This window comes from Dermacentor variabilis, chromosome 1, assembly GCF_050947875.1.
Source record: "Dermacentor variabilis isolate Ectoservices chromosome 1, ASM5094787v1, whole genome shotgun sequence".
Lineage (NCBI taxonomy): Eukaryota > Metazoa > Arthropoda > Arachnida > Ixodida > Ixodidae > Dermacentor > Dermacentor variabilis.
Window position 1 is genome coordinate 204,565,520 of NC_134568.1, and position 15,352 is coordinate 204,580,871.

Consider the following 15,352-nt stretch of genomic DNA (forward strand, 5'->3'; position numbering starts at 1 on the left):
GTAACGCGCAAAGACGTCTATCCTTTGCCGCGCATCGATGACGCCCTCGACAGTCTTCAGGGAGCGGAATTCTTCTCGTCCCTTGACTTGCGTTCAGGGTACTGGCAGGTCCCGATGGCTGCGGCCGATCGCCAGAAAACCGCATTCATTACGCCTGACGGTTTATATGAATTTAAGGTGATGCCTTTCGGGCTTTGTAACGCCCCTGCCACCTTTGAACGACTCATGGACAACACGCTGCGGGGCCTCAAGTGGTCTATATGTCTGTGTTACCTCGACGATGTCGTGGTTTTCTCGCCTGATTTTCCTACTCACCTGCTCCGCCTCAAACAAGTTTTGACCTGTCTAACGAGCGCTGGCCTTCAACTCAACCTCAAGAAGTGCCGCTTCGCCGCGCGAGAGCTCACCATTTTAGGCCACGTTGTGTCCAAGCACGGCGTACTACCCGATCCTGCAAAACTTCGAGCAGTCGCCGAGTTTCCGAGGCCCCAGACCATCAAACAACTTCGAAGCTTCGTGGGCCTATGCTCATATTTCCGGCGCTTTGTTCGAAATTTCGCATCGATCATGGCGCCATTGACTCAGCTTCTACGCGGTGACGCCGCCCTCTCCTGCTGGTCCCCTGCATGTGACTCCGCCTTTGCTACGCTGCGTCGTCTTCTCATCTCCCCACCTATTCTTCGCCATTTCGGCCCGTCAGCTGCAACTGAAGTACATACAGATGCCAGCGGGGTCGGTCTCGGCGCCGTACTCGCCCAACGAAAGGCGGGCTACCCCGAATATGTAGTCGCCTATGCGAGTCGCACACTGACGAAGCCTGAGGCCAATTACAGCGTGACCGAAAAAGAGTGCTTGGCTTTAGTATGGGCACTTGGCAAGTTCCGACCATATCTGTACGGGCGCCCATTCGACTTGGTCACAGATCACCATGCGCTTTGTTGGCTCGCCAACTTGAAAGATCCCACTGGCCGCCTAGCCCGTTGGGCACTACGTATCCAGGAGTACGATATTCGCGTCGTATACCGCAGTGGACGCACACACTCCGACGCAGATGCCTTGTCTCGTTCCCCTTTACCTCCAGACTCGGCCTGCGCAACAACTTCCGCACATTCCGTGTCATCTCTCGACATGGACTCCTTTGCAACCGCACAACGTCGTGACCCGTGGATCGCTTCTCTTTTCGACTATCTTTCTGGATCGTCGACCATCCCTGTATCCCGAACCCTCCGACGCCAAGCAGTTCATTTTGCCATTCGTGACCAGCTGCTGCACCGACGCAATTACACTCCTGAAGGTCGTCGGTGGCTTCTGGTGGTTCCCCGCAGCTTAAGGTCTCAAATATGTGCCGCTTTCCACAACGATCCGCAGTGTGGCCATGCCGGAGTCTTCAAGACGTACGAACGAATTCGCCACCGCTACTACTGGCGCGGCATGTACAATTTTGTTCACAAGTTTGTTCGGTGCTGTCTTGACTGTCAACGCCGCAAATCGCCGCCTTTACGCCCATCTGGTGCCTTGCAGCCGCTCCCGTGCCCTGCCACACCCTTCGATCGCGTCGGCATCGACCTATACGGCCCGCTTCCTATGACACCAGACGGCAATCGGTGGATCGTAGTTGCTATTGATCATTTGACACGCTACGCCGAAACTGCTGCTTTACCAAGTGCTACAGCGCGGGATGTAGCCTTTTTCGTCCTACATCGCTTCGTGCTTCGACACGGCGCACCTCGGGAACTCCTCAGCGATCGAGGTCGCGCCTTCCTCTCCGAAGTCGTCGAAAGTTTGCTTTCGGAATGCCATATTATTCATCGGACAAGCACGGCATACCATCCACAGACTAACGGGCTCACAGAGCGATTTAACCGCACACTTGGTGATATGCTCTATATGTACGTGGCATCTGATCATGGTAACTGGGACCGCATCCTTCCATTCGTTACGTTCGCGTACAACACCGCGATCCAGGCCACTACGGGATTTTCACCTTTCTTCCTCCTGTATGGCCGCGAGCCTACGCATACCATCGACACGCTCCTTCCATACCGTCCTGACGCCTCCGAGTGTCTACCTGTTTCCGAAGTCGCCCGACAAGCCGAAGAATGCCGCCAGCTAGCGCGCTCCTTTACGGCAGAGCGACAGCAGCGCCAGAAAGAAAACCGCATCGACACGCATCCCAACACGACCTACGCTCCAGGCGTTCTTGTGTGGTTGTCGGTCCCTTTCCAAACGCCGGGGCTTTCCTCGAAACTCGTCCCAAAATTCGAAGGGCCTTACCGAGTCTTGGCGCAAATATCCCCGGTGAATTTTCTCATTGAGCCCCTGTCACCACCTGAAGACTTGCGCCGGCGTGGACGTGACATTGTCCACGTCTCGCGTCTCAAGCCCTACCACGACTCTCTGCCTCCCGATTCTTAAGGTGCCAGGATGGCTCTTTTTGTCCGGGGGGAGATTGTGAAGAAGAAGATGCGCCTCGCGGCACAGCCGCATCGCCAACGCGCGGCTCGTCTCGCCTCGCGCTGTTGATTGCTGGCGTCCGTTTGGACAGTGTTTCGGGCTGCTTCGCCGTTCCCAGTTGCTGTGCCTTTACATTAGGAGCCGCCAATAAACCTTTTCTCAAATGACTTTTACTCATAGAGCACGTGGTGTATCTTGACATTTTGATTGCATATTAAGTTTTATGCTTCTTCACGGAAACAATCAGATCGCAACATGTGCTTATTTGTGATCCACCCGCATTTTTAAATGGTTGGTGGTCATGGTTGCACTGACACCAGATTACTTTTGTGCATATGCTACTAAACCCGCTAAATGCTTTCATTCGTTTATTCTATAGCTTAGTAAAATATTAAATATATTTAAATCATTATCATTCTTTTCTTGCAAGCATTCTTTTTTTTTACTTGGCTTGCCGTATAAAATGATTTACGCTGTTATATGTACTTTGCGCGACCACCGTAAACTTTGCGTACGAATAACAGTAGGTAAACAAACCGGTCTGAGTGCCCCCCCCTCCCACTTTTCGTAATACCAGACATACAAACTTCACTTACAATCGCTTAGCTGACGAATACGCAGCTTTAAATAAATCTTAAAATACACTTAAAAGAAAGCTCCTGTAACTCGCGCGCGTTCAGACGTTTGCGAGGCAGTCAGCCTGTCGCTGTGAGAAAACGCCCATTATAGTAAGCGCGCATGTTGTCTCCCTATTTTTTCCGCTTATAGCAGGAATTTCTGGTGTGGAATACGCGCGATTTATGGTTTGCGTCACGTTTGTAGGCGCTATTCTGGCTTTTTTTGTCTGCACCTAATCAGTTTTACATCAATAATATTAAATAAGCTTTACGTCAAACTCTTGTCTTTGCTTCGAGTTGTTGACAAATTCGACTTCGCCCTGCCATCTGCTAGCCGCCTAGTTAGCTCGGATAGTAGAGCGACTGCCCCGGAAAGGCGGTGGTCCTGGTTTCGAGTCCCGGACCAGGACGAATTTTTGTTCAACTGCGAGGCTTTTCGTTCGAGGAACCCCTATGGGTTTCCTTTGGAGTAATTGCTATGATTGGGTGGATGTCTCATTTTCCTTTAATTAATTACTGCTCTCCACCTTGCGGGTTTCCTCAGAACTCTTACGTCAAGTGCTGAAACTTATAATTTTCCTCGTTGAACCCAGCCGGGACGATAGGTAAGCCCACGAATAAACTTAGCAATGGGCTAATTGCGTTATATTACTATGGCCAAAGAAACGAAGCAAAAGGTAGGGGGGCGTATAATAAAGGCAGCTGCCTTCCATAGTGCGAGCAGAGAGAGTAATCGGCCTGGCGACGGAGTTTCTTCTCTAAAGCGCACTGTTCTGCGGGAGGCTACCGAAGGGAATTGCGCAAACCAAGCGGGAAATTTCCAGGCAAGACTGACGCCTGTCAAGCTTAGCCGACCGAACAAACGAGACCGGAAAGAAAGAGCTCGGCTTCCGCCAGCCGGTTGGCGCCATTGACACGGGTGGGCCCCGCGTGGAGAAAAAGAATGAAAGAGAGGCAAAGGTTCGGCAAAAGCAACAACAACAAAAGAAAGAAAAAGCAAACACAGGAAAGGCACTGTGTCGGAGTACACTGGGGTGAGGGTGGAAGAAGGCGCGGAAAGGAGCGAACGCTTTCTCTTTGCGGAGCTCGGTGGCCCGAGTTTTTCGGGAGAGCCGCTCACGCCTCGTATTTCCCGCGAGAGGCGGAAATGAGGAAGCTCTTGATTCTGGCGCGGACATTCTCTCGGCGTCGTCCTCGCAGATGGACCGTGTCGCAGCTATTTCCTACGCGCCCCCAGGTCCCCGCTGAGCGTAGGCGCAGATACAGCGGCTCTCACGCCGTCGAGACTCGCAAAGGGGCGACGGAAATTACGGACGTGAGCTGCGGCCGATGCCCCCCTCGAGACCCGACGGCTTCGCAGCAGAACACCTGTCGGAAGGAAAGAGATAAGCAGGGCAAGGCATGCAAGCCACCTGGCCGCCGCGCTCTCGTCGGCTGCCCGACTGCCAACGACCCCTGGGCAGGCAGTCAATGACCCCACTTCCAGCATGCAGGAAGGATCGAACTTGAGCTGATCAAAGAAAGGTTGAGTGCGATTTCGCAAGTATCGGAACTGAAATCATCATCATCATCATCAGCCTGGTTAAGCCCACTGCAGGACAAAGGCCTCTCCCATACTTCTCCAACAACCCCGGTCATGTACTAATTGTGGCCATGCCATGCCATGCCTGAGTGCCAAGTCTGCATCGCACAGGAAGGAATACCTTATGCTCACGCCGTTGGAGCAGAGTTTTTGAGGGATCGTTCTGTGTATAACCGAGGGCGGCAAGGCTTTCGCGAGTGACATCCGCGTCAGGGGCTGCATCTTGTGTGTGCGTCAGAAACGTTTTCTTGGGGTTTCAGTGTTGCTACGTCCGAGGCGTGGTTGTCTTTCTCAACCTATTAAAAGCGTGACATTTCGTGGAGGAACATGACTAAAACAGGACACTTGTTGCGTAAACGTAAAAAGAGAAAAAACGTCTGAACTGGACGAAGCACGACCCATCCCACAGAAGTGCGAGTTCTTCGAAACGCGTAGCGCGCCAGCGCTGTATTTGTTTTACCCTTGTTTCTCCAAGTGGAGGCTTTCGATAAGGCGGCACGTGTGGGAGAATCGATAGGCTGTCCTCGCCACAGCGAAATTGTATAGCGCTTACCGTTACCATCGCGACCACCTGTAGGTTTTGCGCGTGCTAGCTAACCCACATGGCGCATGCGCCTGACAGGTGTCCGGAAAACCAGCTAGCGTGCGAAAAGCTTTGGTGATAACGGTAGTGGTCCCGCAAATCAGCTAAAATACCTTAGGTGTAGAAAAAATCACGAATAGGGCTCGCATTCACAAGAAAAGCGCTTGTGGTAAAACTGCTCGTAAGAGAAAATTCCAGCCAATCCTGATTCTGGATATATTATTAGCGAAGACGGCCGACCAACGAGAAAGATCACTTAAGAACGAAAAGCTTTGTGAAATCAGTCTAGTTTTCATTCGGAGCGTGATATGCGTAGGTAAGCTTCTGATTATTTCTGTTAATGCGCGCTATATCTCAGTCCACAAATTATCTCTTACCGCAGTCCTCAAACATATTTCAAGCGACAAATTGTAGCCGGTGAGTTCGCAAGCTGGATATGGCTTGTGAACTCACCGCCTACAATTCGTGGATTGAAATATGTGCCGTAAAGTAATTAGTTAAAATTTAACTAGTGTAATTGTTAATTATTTAATCAAGCATTTTGATTTCTCGTAGAAGCACTGGGAGGCCTGATCTAGTAATTTAGCTTGTGTTAGAATTGTGCTAATTGTGCTAATTGTGTGATAGCCACAGGCAATCTTTAGAAATTTGTTGCAGCAAAAAGAAAAAAGAAACAACAAGAAGAAACACCGTATATTTGCGGCTGCAAAAAAGGACAAAAGTATGTTCATGAAAACAGTCGCTTACTAGAGTTCGCTGAGGTGGTGGTGGGCGTCTCCAGAAGTAGCGCGGCGCGTGCTTTTGTGTTACGCAGTGTTCGCAGCTATACCCTAAAAAATGATAGTGCCTGTACAGGCCGCGCACAGATTTTGCCGTTGTCAAAGTCAAAATGCGCTCCAACTCTAAATTTTTCTTTCGTTTCCTTTTTGCAAATACCGAACCAAACAACTTTAAGAAAAAAATTGACAGTCACTTGAGTATCCTTACTTGATTTGAATGCGAAAGCATTTTGACTTATCTAATTAATTGGTTACGTCCATGCATGACACGTGACGTCATACATTGTAATATGTCCTACACAACTCTATCTCAATCCACCGTGCTCTAATGTGTACCAACATTAATCACCTTAGTTAACTTTTTTCCACTTTAATCCACCTTGCTCTAATTTGTACCGACCTTACCACCTTAATAAACTTTGCATTCCAGTGTCACTAGAATCAAGCTTGATTCATGTTAATTCACCTTAATGCAGTTTACTTCACCTTAATTCACTTTACTCCACCTTAAGTCACCTTAATATAACGTCGTAGCCAGATGGCTGCGACGTGATGTGTGCTATGAAGCACGCACTAAGCACACTTTTAGTCAGCCTGTATCGTCGAGCCACCGTGGCGTCTGGGAAGCGCGCTCGTCTCGCACCCCGCAGGTCGGGGCTCGATTCCAAGCCAGACCAAAATGCACCAAAGTTTCTTTTCAAAACCATTTCACCACTTTGGTTATAGGGACCTCGCTTAGTAATTTGACGTCAATCCGAGCAATTTTTGACGTGTGTTACTCTTTGCGCCGTCGGCCATAGTTTCCCAACTTCGCTTGATCACGCCGGATTTTTAAGCGAAAGCTTTACTAACCTAGTCGAGCCGACGAGCTTCACCGTAACCAGCAATTTGACTTTCATTTGACCGCAGCTGCGCCGTAGCCTTGGCAACGCATCACGTGGTCGCCGCGCCGAGCTCCGCCGCCGGCGGCTTGGCGCACGCGCTCTCTGCAGCTGGGTCGCCGCCTGACTACGCGACTCGATGCGCGCCTGGCTAAGAGGAGCGCCGCGATTGCCTAATCAGAGCGAGCTTGGCGGCGGATGAGAGCGAGGCCAGGCCGTCTTCTGTTAGCGTTGCGCGGGAGCTGCACGCTTTGAGCTGTCGTCGCCAAGCGGCGTCTGAACACCCCGCGGATATCGCCCGGCAAGCTGCTTCATTGGAGAGGGTCTGGAATTGCGATAGCACGAAGCTAGGGTCGGAGTCTGATGAAGAGCGAGCCCACTGAGGAAGAGCGAAAACCAAGCTTTCGCTTTGCATATCCAGGGTTAGCTGAGCTAAGCCGCAGCGAATTTTTTTTTGTGCCTCATGTTCCATGAGGCACAAATGCTTTCGCATTAAATGTAGCCGCGCTGTAGCCCAGTGGCCATGCCGTTTGTGCTGCTGAGCTCGGGCCCAGCCACGGTGGCCACAATACGGGGGGATGGAGTGAAAGAAATGCACTGAAGATTATGATGCTCCCTGATGCGCAACTTGAACGCAGCTCTACCCATGTTTTCATTTACCGATAAATTGGCTGGTGCGGACAATCGGTATCGTGCGGCACGTGGCAAACAGAGCGAAGTGTGGCGCGAATGCCGAGCTAATCAGGAGATGGCGAGAGGCAGCGCGTGGGTGACGCGTGGGCGTGATTCAAGCAGCCGCCGCATACAGACCTCCATATACGGTATCAGTGGCTTCATCGGCGAACAGACGACGCTCGCTCATCTGGCGCCATCTCATAGCCATCGTCTCTGTAGAGCCCGTCTTGCGCGACACAGCGCTTTTCTTCTTACGCTTTCGCCATACCCTCCTCCTCCGTGTTCCGCCTCATGGTTTCGCTGCACCCTCCTCCTCGCGCTCTCCTCGCTATCGCCGTCTTTCATCCAGTGCTGCGCTCTGCGTTCGCTCTTTCATCCTTCCCTGTGCTCGTTCGATCGGTTACGAGGGACGCCGACTCTCGCCGCAGGATTGGGCGCCTAAAGCGCGGGATACATGGAGCGTTCTTCCACGGCGAACATCGCGCGGCGGAAATAGACGCGACGGGACGACGCCGGTGGTTCGCTGGCTTCGCTTACATGCAGCGACAAACGGGCGGACGCCGCCGCGCGCCCGTCGCATTGTTGCCAGACTTTACGAATGTGTTTCTGGATAACAAAAAAAGGATAAGCAGAATTTTTATTGTATTATTTATTGCTACTGACTAAACAACTTCGAAAAAAGTTTCATAGAGGCGCTTATGAACGATTTCTACACATTTCATTTAGCTGCAAGCATTTTAGCGGGCTGGCATTGCGCGGTCTGGCGGGTCTGGCTACGTTGAGTGAGCGGGCACCTGCGATCACCGCGGTGTGCAGGCGTTGCAGAAGGTTTTGTGGATCTCCAACAGCGACGTTTACTGTGCGTAAAAATAAATTGTGGTTATTGATGTTTACTTCAGTGTCAGTTCCCGTTTTAACGCCTCCTCCAAGAACTAGCGTTTTTTACTGCAGCTGGAGAGGATAGAATTATCGATGTTTGGCGTGAAATAGGCGGCTCTCGTTCCGAGCGTGATCCGAGCGTCATCCTAAAGTAACTTGGTAAAAAAAATTAGAATAGTTACTAATCTAAACGCGCGGTGTAAACAGCGCCTGAAGCTGCTGCACCCAAACACGCGTCCTGGCACCCAAAACATTCCGTGTGTGCACGCACACATAGATCGCGCACTGGTTTTGAAAACTATATACTGAGATAAAGGGGAATGAAAAAGAAATAAAACAACAACAGGAAAGCAGAAGGGAATGAGTTTGATGGGGCACCAAGGGCGCAAGAATTATATAACTATCCTACAATTAGAACGACAATAAGTTGGCGCGACGAATATATAAATCAACGCGGTCGTGTACCGAAAGCACAAAGGGTGGTATCATCGGGTGATCACTTCCGCATATAAATATGTTTTCATCAGTACCAACATTGTGAACTTACCTTCCGGATCGGTTCCGATATCGGCGATGATCTCGGCCCATGCCGCAGCTTTTTTTCGCTGGTCCTTGTAGTTCTGGCGACCACAATCCCAAATTATGCCACGTATTTGCACTGCTGAAATGAGCTTATCATTGTATTCTAGTCTCGCTGGTTTCGATGACTTTGCCATGGCTACCGTGCTGTCCCTAGAGCACTTAGATATTGTGCAGCCTCCGCGCACCTCTTGTATCCGCGACAACCGTATACCGAGTGGGCGCTTTCTCTTCGTACCAACGCTTGGCTTGTCTGGAACACCCGCTTTCTCTGTAAACTATTCTCACGCCTTTCGGCATTTCACGTGGCAGCAGAATCCTTCGGTATCTTGACATGTGCGCTCCTTGGACGCTCCCCGGTGCCGTGCGTCACCATATGTGTCTCATTAGTTTCTTCTGCCGCTCACCTCAGGGCATACAGCTTGCCGTGTGCCCTTCTGGATTTCATTAGGCCTTTAGCGTAGCAGTTTCAGTTGTCCCTTTGTATGCTATCTTTGCTAGCGTCGCCTTTTCTATACGTACGCCAACAACAGCATGTGCAAGCTGTGACGCGGAAGTCAGCAATTTATAAGAGTTACTTTATTTAGTGTACGCATTTTTTTATTTGCTTTCGTACATTTAATCTCTTTTCTCGTTCTTGCTACCAGCCACATTTGGCGATGTGCCTCAGTCGAAAAACGATGCGGTGCCATCAACAATCTTCCCCGATGTTCCAGAGTATGAATGGAAGCCTACTACTTGGAAAAGAAAAGAGCGCAATCTGTGTGATCAAGCATCACCAAGAGTTGCGAAAAGACGAAATATTCTTCAGATTAGCCAGTGCTAGCTCATAGCACCCACGCGACGGTTAACTATAGTGATGCTGGCGTCACCAGTAAATTCAAAAAGTTTAATACCCCATCATCCCCGACGAAACTTAACTTCTTAAAACGAGGAAATGTTATTGAGCACATAGGCACCAATTCTTTTTTTTAGACTTCCATGATGTACTTATTGGAGTCCGCCGAGTTTACTGCAATTTGACGTTGTAAATATGGGCAAAGGTTACATTTGCTGTCACTTATTTTCCTGCATTTCGAGTAATAATAAACACTTACGAAGAATAAAGGTTTTAAGCAGGATATTTCACAGTAATTGCAATTTTTGAAAGGGTTGGTAAGAAAACTGTACCGCATATATAATTATCTCTTTCGTGAGCACGTCACTTAAGTTTGTAGACGAAAAATATGTATACACAAATTTGTACTCTTCATTTAATGCTCTGAAACATTCAATATTCGTCTGTAACGATCGATGGTGTCCTTTTCACGCGCAGAGAGACCGAAAGTGCGCGTCCAAACAAGCGCAAACGCCCACATTCCGTCGCTCCAGCGTGGCCGCGCGACGGGCGCTCCCACGGAGGCACCAGCTAAAAAAAAAAACGCACAAAAATGTTCGGTGGCTACCGGAAGTCGGTGGGAGTTCGATCGCCGCGATGCCTGGTGAGCACGAGAGGCACTCCCGCCACTTCCGCCGGCGTCGATCGCCGGGCGTCGGTTTTTCCGATCGGTCCGGATAGCCGGCGGGAGTCAAATTTTTGGACGCCGAGGCGCGAGCGTTCAACGCCGGGCGTTTTTCGCCGCCTGGACGCCGGTTTTTCGCTCCATGTATCCCAGGCTTAAGTGCTGCGCTCTAAAACGCTCGTGCACCGTGCGTCGGGTGCACGTTAAAGAGCTTCAAATGGTCAAAATTAGCCCGGCGCTAACCCCCCCCCCCATCGAATGCGTGCCTTGTAATCATATCTTTGTTTCGGCACATAAACCCCAGAATATTTAAACTTATCCTATATGATGGAAGAATGAACTAAACATGCATTCCCAGCACGACAACGCTGTCATGACACACGAATGGCGCGCACACCTACGAAGGCAAACATCAAGTAAAATGCGTTTCACCGTCAAGACCATATAGACAGCTTCCCGAAGTCTTTCATACTGAGATTCTAGTCAAAAGGTTTCATTGTGCCTGATAGCGCAGCTGCTTTATCTTGCTTTTACTGGCAAGCATAAGAACAACTTTGGACGTAGGGTTTCCTTGCACTTCATTCACCTAACGTCCAGGCTTTGCTGCTGGGAAGCTATTGGCTGGAAATAACATGCGGGTGGCAGCTCACTAGTGCGTGGAATGGCCTGCTAATAAATCACTAGAAAAAGGAAAGCACGATACAAAATAACATTAAGAGCAGGTTTATGAGCAGTTATGTAGACTTTTGTTTCTCGAACTTAAAATATCTAGAATATTTACGCACAATGTATATTTATGTCACGAGGATGTAGATGTTAGGTGTAGACAATGCAGATATATAGAAACCGGAAGCTCACTGTTTTAGGCTGTTCGTTGCTTTTCTTCTGAGTAGAAAACACTTCGAACGTCTTTTCTGAGCCTAACTTACGGGCCTGCCAGCGCTTAAACGATGCTATTCGTCCTTCCGGCGTGCGCTCTTGCCACTACGTCTCGGTAAAAAATTGGCTTCTCTCTTCTTTCCATACCCGCTGTTATATGTGCTGCGCGTTCATGTGACTCTCTATTTAAGAAACACTTGCAAGCGAAACAGATGCAAGGGCTCACCGAGCTCCTACGACAGACGTTCCGAAAGTAAGTTTAGTCATTTATTTTCACATGGAAACGTTATTGCGAAAAAGAAAAATACACTATCGCATCATAAGCTATACACTTTGCACAATTTTTCCACACAGTCGCAACCAACATTGAGGCATTTGTCGTAGCGTACAGTCAGTTTGAAAAAAAAAACACTCTGGTAAAGCTCGGTGTCCTGCGATGCAAGGCCTGAGACATGGGGTGCTATAACGTAAAACTATTCCAAACTTTTCTATTCCAATTCTGCAATCAGCCCATCGCGATTGGTCAAAAACATTTTTGGACCACCCCCACTTCCCCTGCCTGTCACGCGAAGTCACGAAAACCACGATAGCTCCCCATCTGATATGACGTGTACACGCTAATTATGCATGATTTGACCGAAAAAAGAAAAATATAGTTATTTCTGATTCGACGCCTTTTCGCCATTAGCCCGCCGGCTATTGGTCAAAAGTTTTCGGGCTGCACCCACTTCACCTGCCTGTCACGCGACGTCACAAAACCTCAAGAATTTACCGCGTCAAAGGACGTGTACGCATTAAGGATGCATTAGTATGCCGAACAAAACTGAATTTTCTTCTGAATAGCCGCAGGCTGCCCCGTTCCGAAAGGAATGAAAGATGGCTGCCGCCGATCGCTCAGGCGCTGGCTACTCGCACCTGCCGGAGAGCATAGGTTTTAAAACTTTTTGCGTGGCCGTGTAACGTTTTCGAGAACTTGCGGCACGTTTACGACCTCGTTCTACCAACACTTATTTGCTGAGGATCCGTTTTAGCGATTTCTTAAGCTTCCGTTACATGCCGCCGCGATTTTCGACGAGCCAGCGCAAGCTAAGTAAAGGCCAGAATACATGGAGCGAATATGCGACGAATAGTCGGCGTTCGACGCCCAGCGGCGTACGCGCGACGCGCGGCGGCGAAGAAAACGTCGTTCGCCGCCGATCCAGCTGGCGCAGAAAAGTTCGTCGGGCGGCGACGATACCGGAAGCGGCAAACGAGCGGCGCCCCAAAGCGAGCCAATCAGGTCTCACTATTCGCCCCGACTTCCGGCTAGGCTTCCCCGCTTGTCCGTGTATCCCGATCCCGCTCTATCGTTCACGCCGGTCTCCCGCTTTTCGTATTCATGGCATCCAAAGCGGTTAATAAGTTAATAACAGCCATGGTTAGACAAGCTCACGTGCGCTACTTTCGGGTCTGCTTGCTTCGGCCGCGCGCGCGTTGAGCCACAGAACAGAGCCGCGAAGTTGGAGGAGCCGAAAGTTGTTTGCCCGCCCAGTGTTGCCACAACGCATAGTATCGCCGCTTTCTTTAAACTACATCGGCACATGAATGTCTCAAACACATAAAAAACATTAGAAATAATTTCTAAACAAAATTTTACGCGTTTTTAGAGTGTTCCGCAATTCAAAAGCGATAATAGTTGTCGGAAAGTTCTTTTTTTTTGTTTCATGTGTTTCACTACAGCGCATTTGCCTCGTCTATATTTGAAGTAGTGGCTTAGCGCGAATTAAACTGCCTAGCCACACCGATAACAACGCAGCGACTCGCCGGCGGCGGCCGCCGTGTCTTCGCTCCATGTAGCGCAGCCCGACGAACATTCGGCGTCGCGGCGTGGCAGATTTTCTGCCGCCCGAACTTCGTCGTGAAAGTTCGCTCCATGTATTCTGGCCTTAAGAGAAAGCAGACCAATCGCAGACGCCGGTATCACCCTCTTCATCCGGTTATCGATATTCAATGCAGTGGCTCGGCCCCATCGAATCCCTCTCCACTTGAGCATGCTCCTCGCCTCTTGTGAGCCAATTAGATAAGACAAACCGCTCAGTGCAGGCAATGTTATTCGTTTTTCAAGCAAACTAAAGTGATCTTCTATGAACGAAAGGAGCATTTTATTGGCTTGGTCAGACAACCCTGCGGGTGACCGCCCGATGCTTGCGTCGGCGGTTACACAAATTTGACGCCAGGAGATTGGAATAAAAACATATTGGAATAGTTTTACGTTATACGGCCCATAACCTATTCACCATACACGATCTGTAGGCCTTCGTAGATGACGGACACTAGTTCCACGTGCCTATTCATACCGGATAACAGCCCGCACTTCCGTTGGAGACCACGTTGTCACCACACGTCTGTCTGCCATCGCGATTTGTACTCGGAATAACCTCGGGCATGTCGGTCTGCTGCTACTCTCTCTTCTTCGGCGTTATACGCATGCGTCATTCTTCCACCGCTAACGCTCCTTCCGTCGTTGAACGAGCAACAGGCGTGGATTCTTATGGCGATTGTTTGTTGCTTCTGGTGTACTATCTTCTCTTTGAAAAAAATGACGAAACTTACTTTCGGAACGTCCCTCGTAGTTTGCTTTCACTTTAGTTCGTGGAGAGGTGCCATGGTCCACCCAATTCACATGGCCGGGATGAGTTCCTTACAAGAAGTATAGAATAACTTTAACATGCGTACTAGGAATTGGTGAGGGGAGCAAGAGGACATTATTAATCACGGGCGAAATCTATTGGAAGCATGAAAATTTGGCGAAGGTTCGTACACTTTGGTACTCGGCTTATTGCTTTAGTGTAGCAATGTCAAACGCATAGGCACAAAATGGTAACTCCTGGAAAAAATAAAAGAAAGGGGAGCGATTTTGGCGGTATATTTACTACATGTGACTCGTCATTGGTAGCTATAGCTGTATTTATACGGCCGATGAGCCAAAAGTGAAAAAGTTAGAAATGCAAGCAGGGGAGAGGGAAGATCTGGAACTGCTATATCTTGGTAAGCTTGCTAACTGATAGCCGCCACCATAATGGAAGACTTCGAAGTAACTTTGAATACCGCTGGTAGTTTATTGCCATCCAAAACATCACTGCACAAACAGTCTAGCATCTCTGTATAACATCTGTAAACATCTGTATAAAAATGTGGCTGGCCCTATAGTAGATTGCCACATGCGCTTGTTTCTGTGGGTGCCCTATAACAGGAAAATCTTGTATATATATATATATATATATATATATATATATAGGACTTATAATTATACTAATGGAAACTGAAGTCCTACAACAGGAAATAAGCCACGGTCACATTGAACGAGAGTATTTAGAAAAGCGAGTCGCATTTATTCTATTAGAACTAATGGCATTCGTCGATTATTAACGTACCTAAATTACTGGGCCGAGGGATATAATTCATTATACATTTATCACAACGACAACATCAAAAGACACAGACACCCTTGGCGTCCTTAAATCATTTACAGCGTGCAGCAGTAACGATGAGACGACGCCAAGACGACGACGGCACGATGACGACGCTTCGTTGACTGACACTGAAGATACGCCTTCTTAAGACCAAAGCTGAGAATAACTGTCGCACAGAAGACCGCTCGGCAAACTACCGCGCTTCAGACTGCCAAAGGTGTATGAGTCTTCGTTAGCAATAAATATGAATGTGAGGGTCATCCCACAATACTGAAAAATTTTCGAATCTCTTTCAGTTTATCGAGTTTCTCTACGCGAGCACCTAATCTCCGTTAAGGTGTGCACTGAGTGTAACGTTACATTCATATCGATTCAAGACATTACTGCTTTACGCAGTAAAATAATGTTACGTCTCAATACGGCGATGAGCATTGCTTAGACGTTTACCACGAGGCCCCCCCCCCGCCCATTGATCAGCGCCTATCCAGAA

At 49.1% G+C, this 15,352-nt stretch overlaps 1 protein-coding gene across 2 annotated transcripts in view; it reads right to left on the reverse strand.

The window, feature by feature from the left end:
• Ac76E (adenylate cyclase type 2 Ac76E) overlaps positions 1 to 15,352 on the reverse strand; it is a 944,861-nt gene that overhangs the window by 72,680 nt on the left and 856,829 nt on the right. The gene's annotated exons all lie outside the window — the stretch shown is intronic.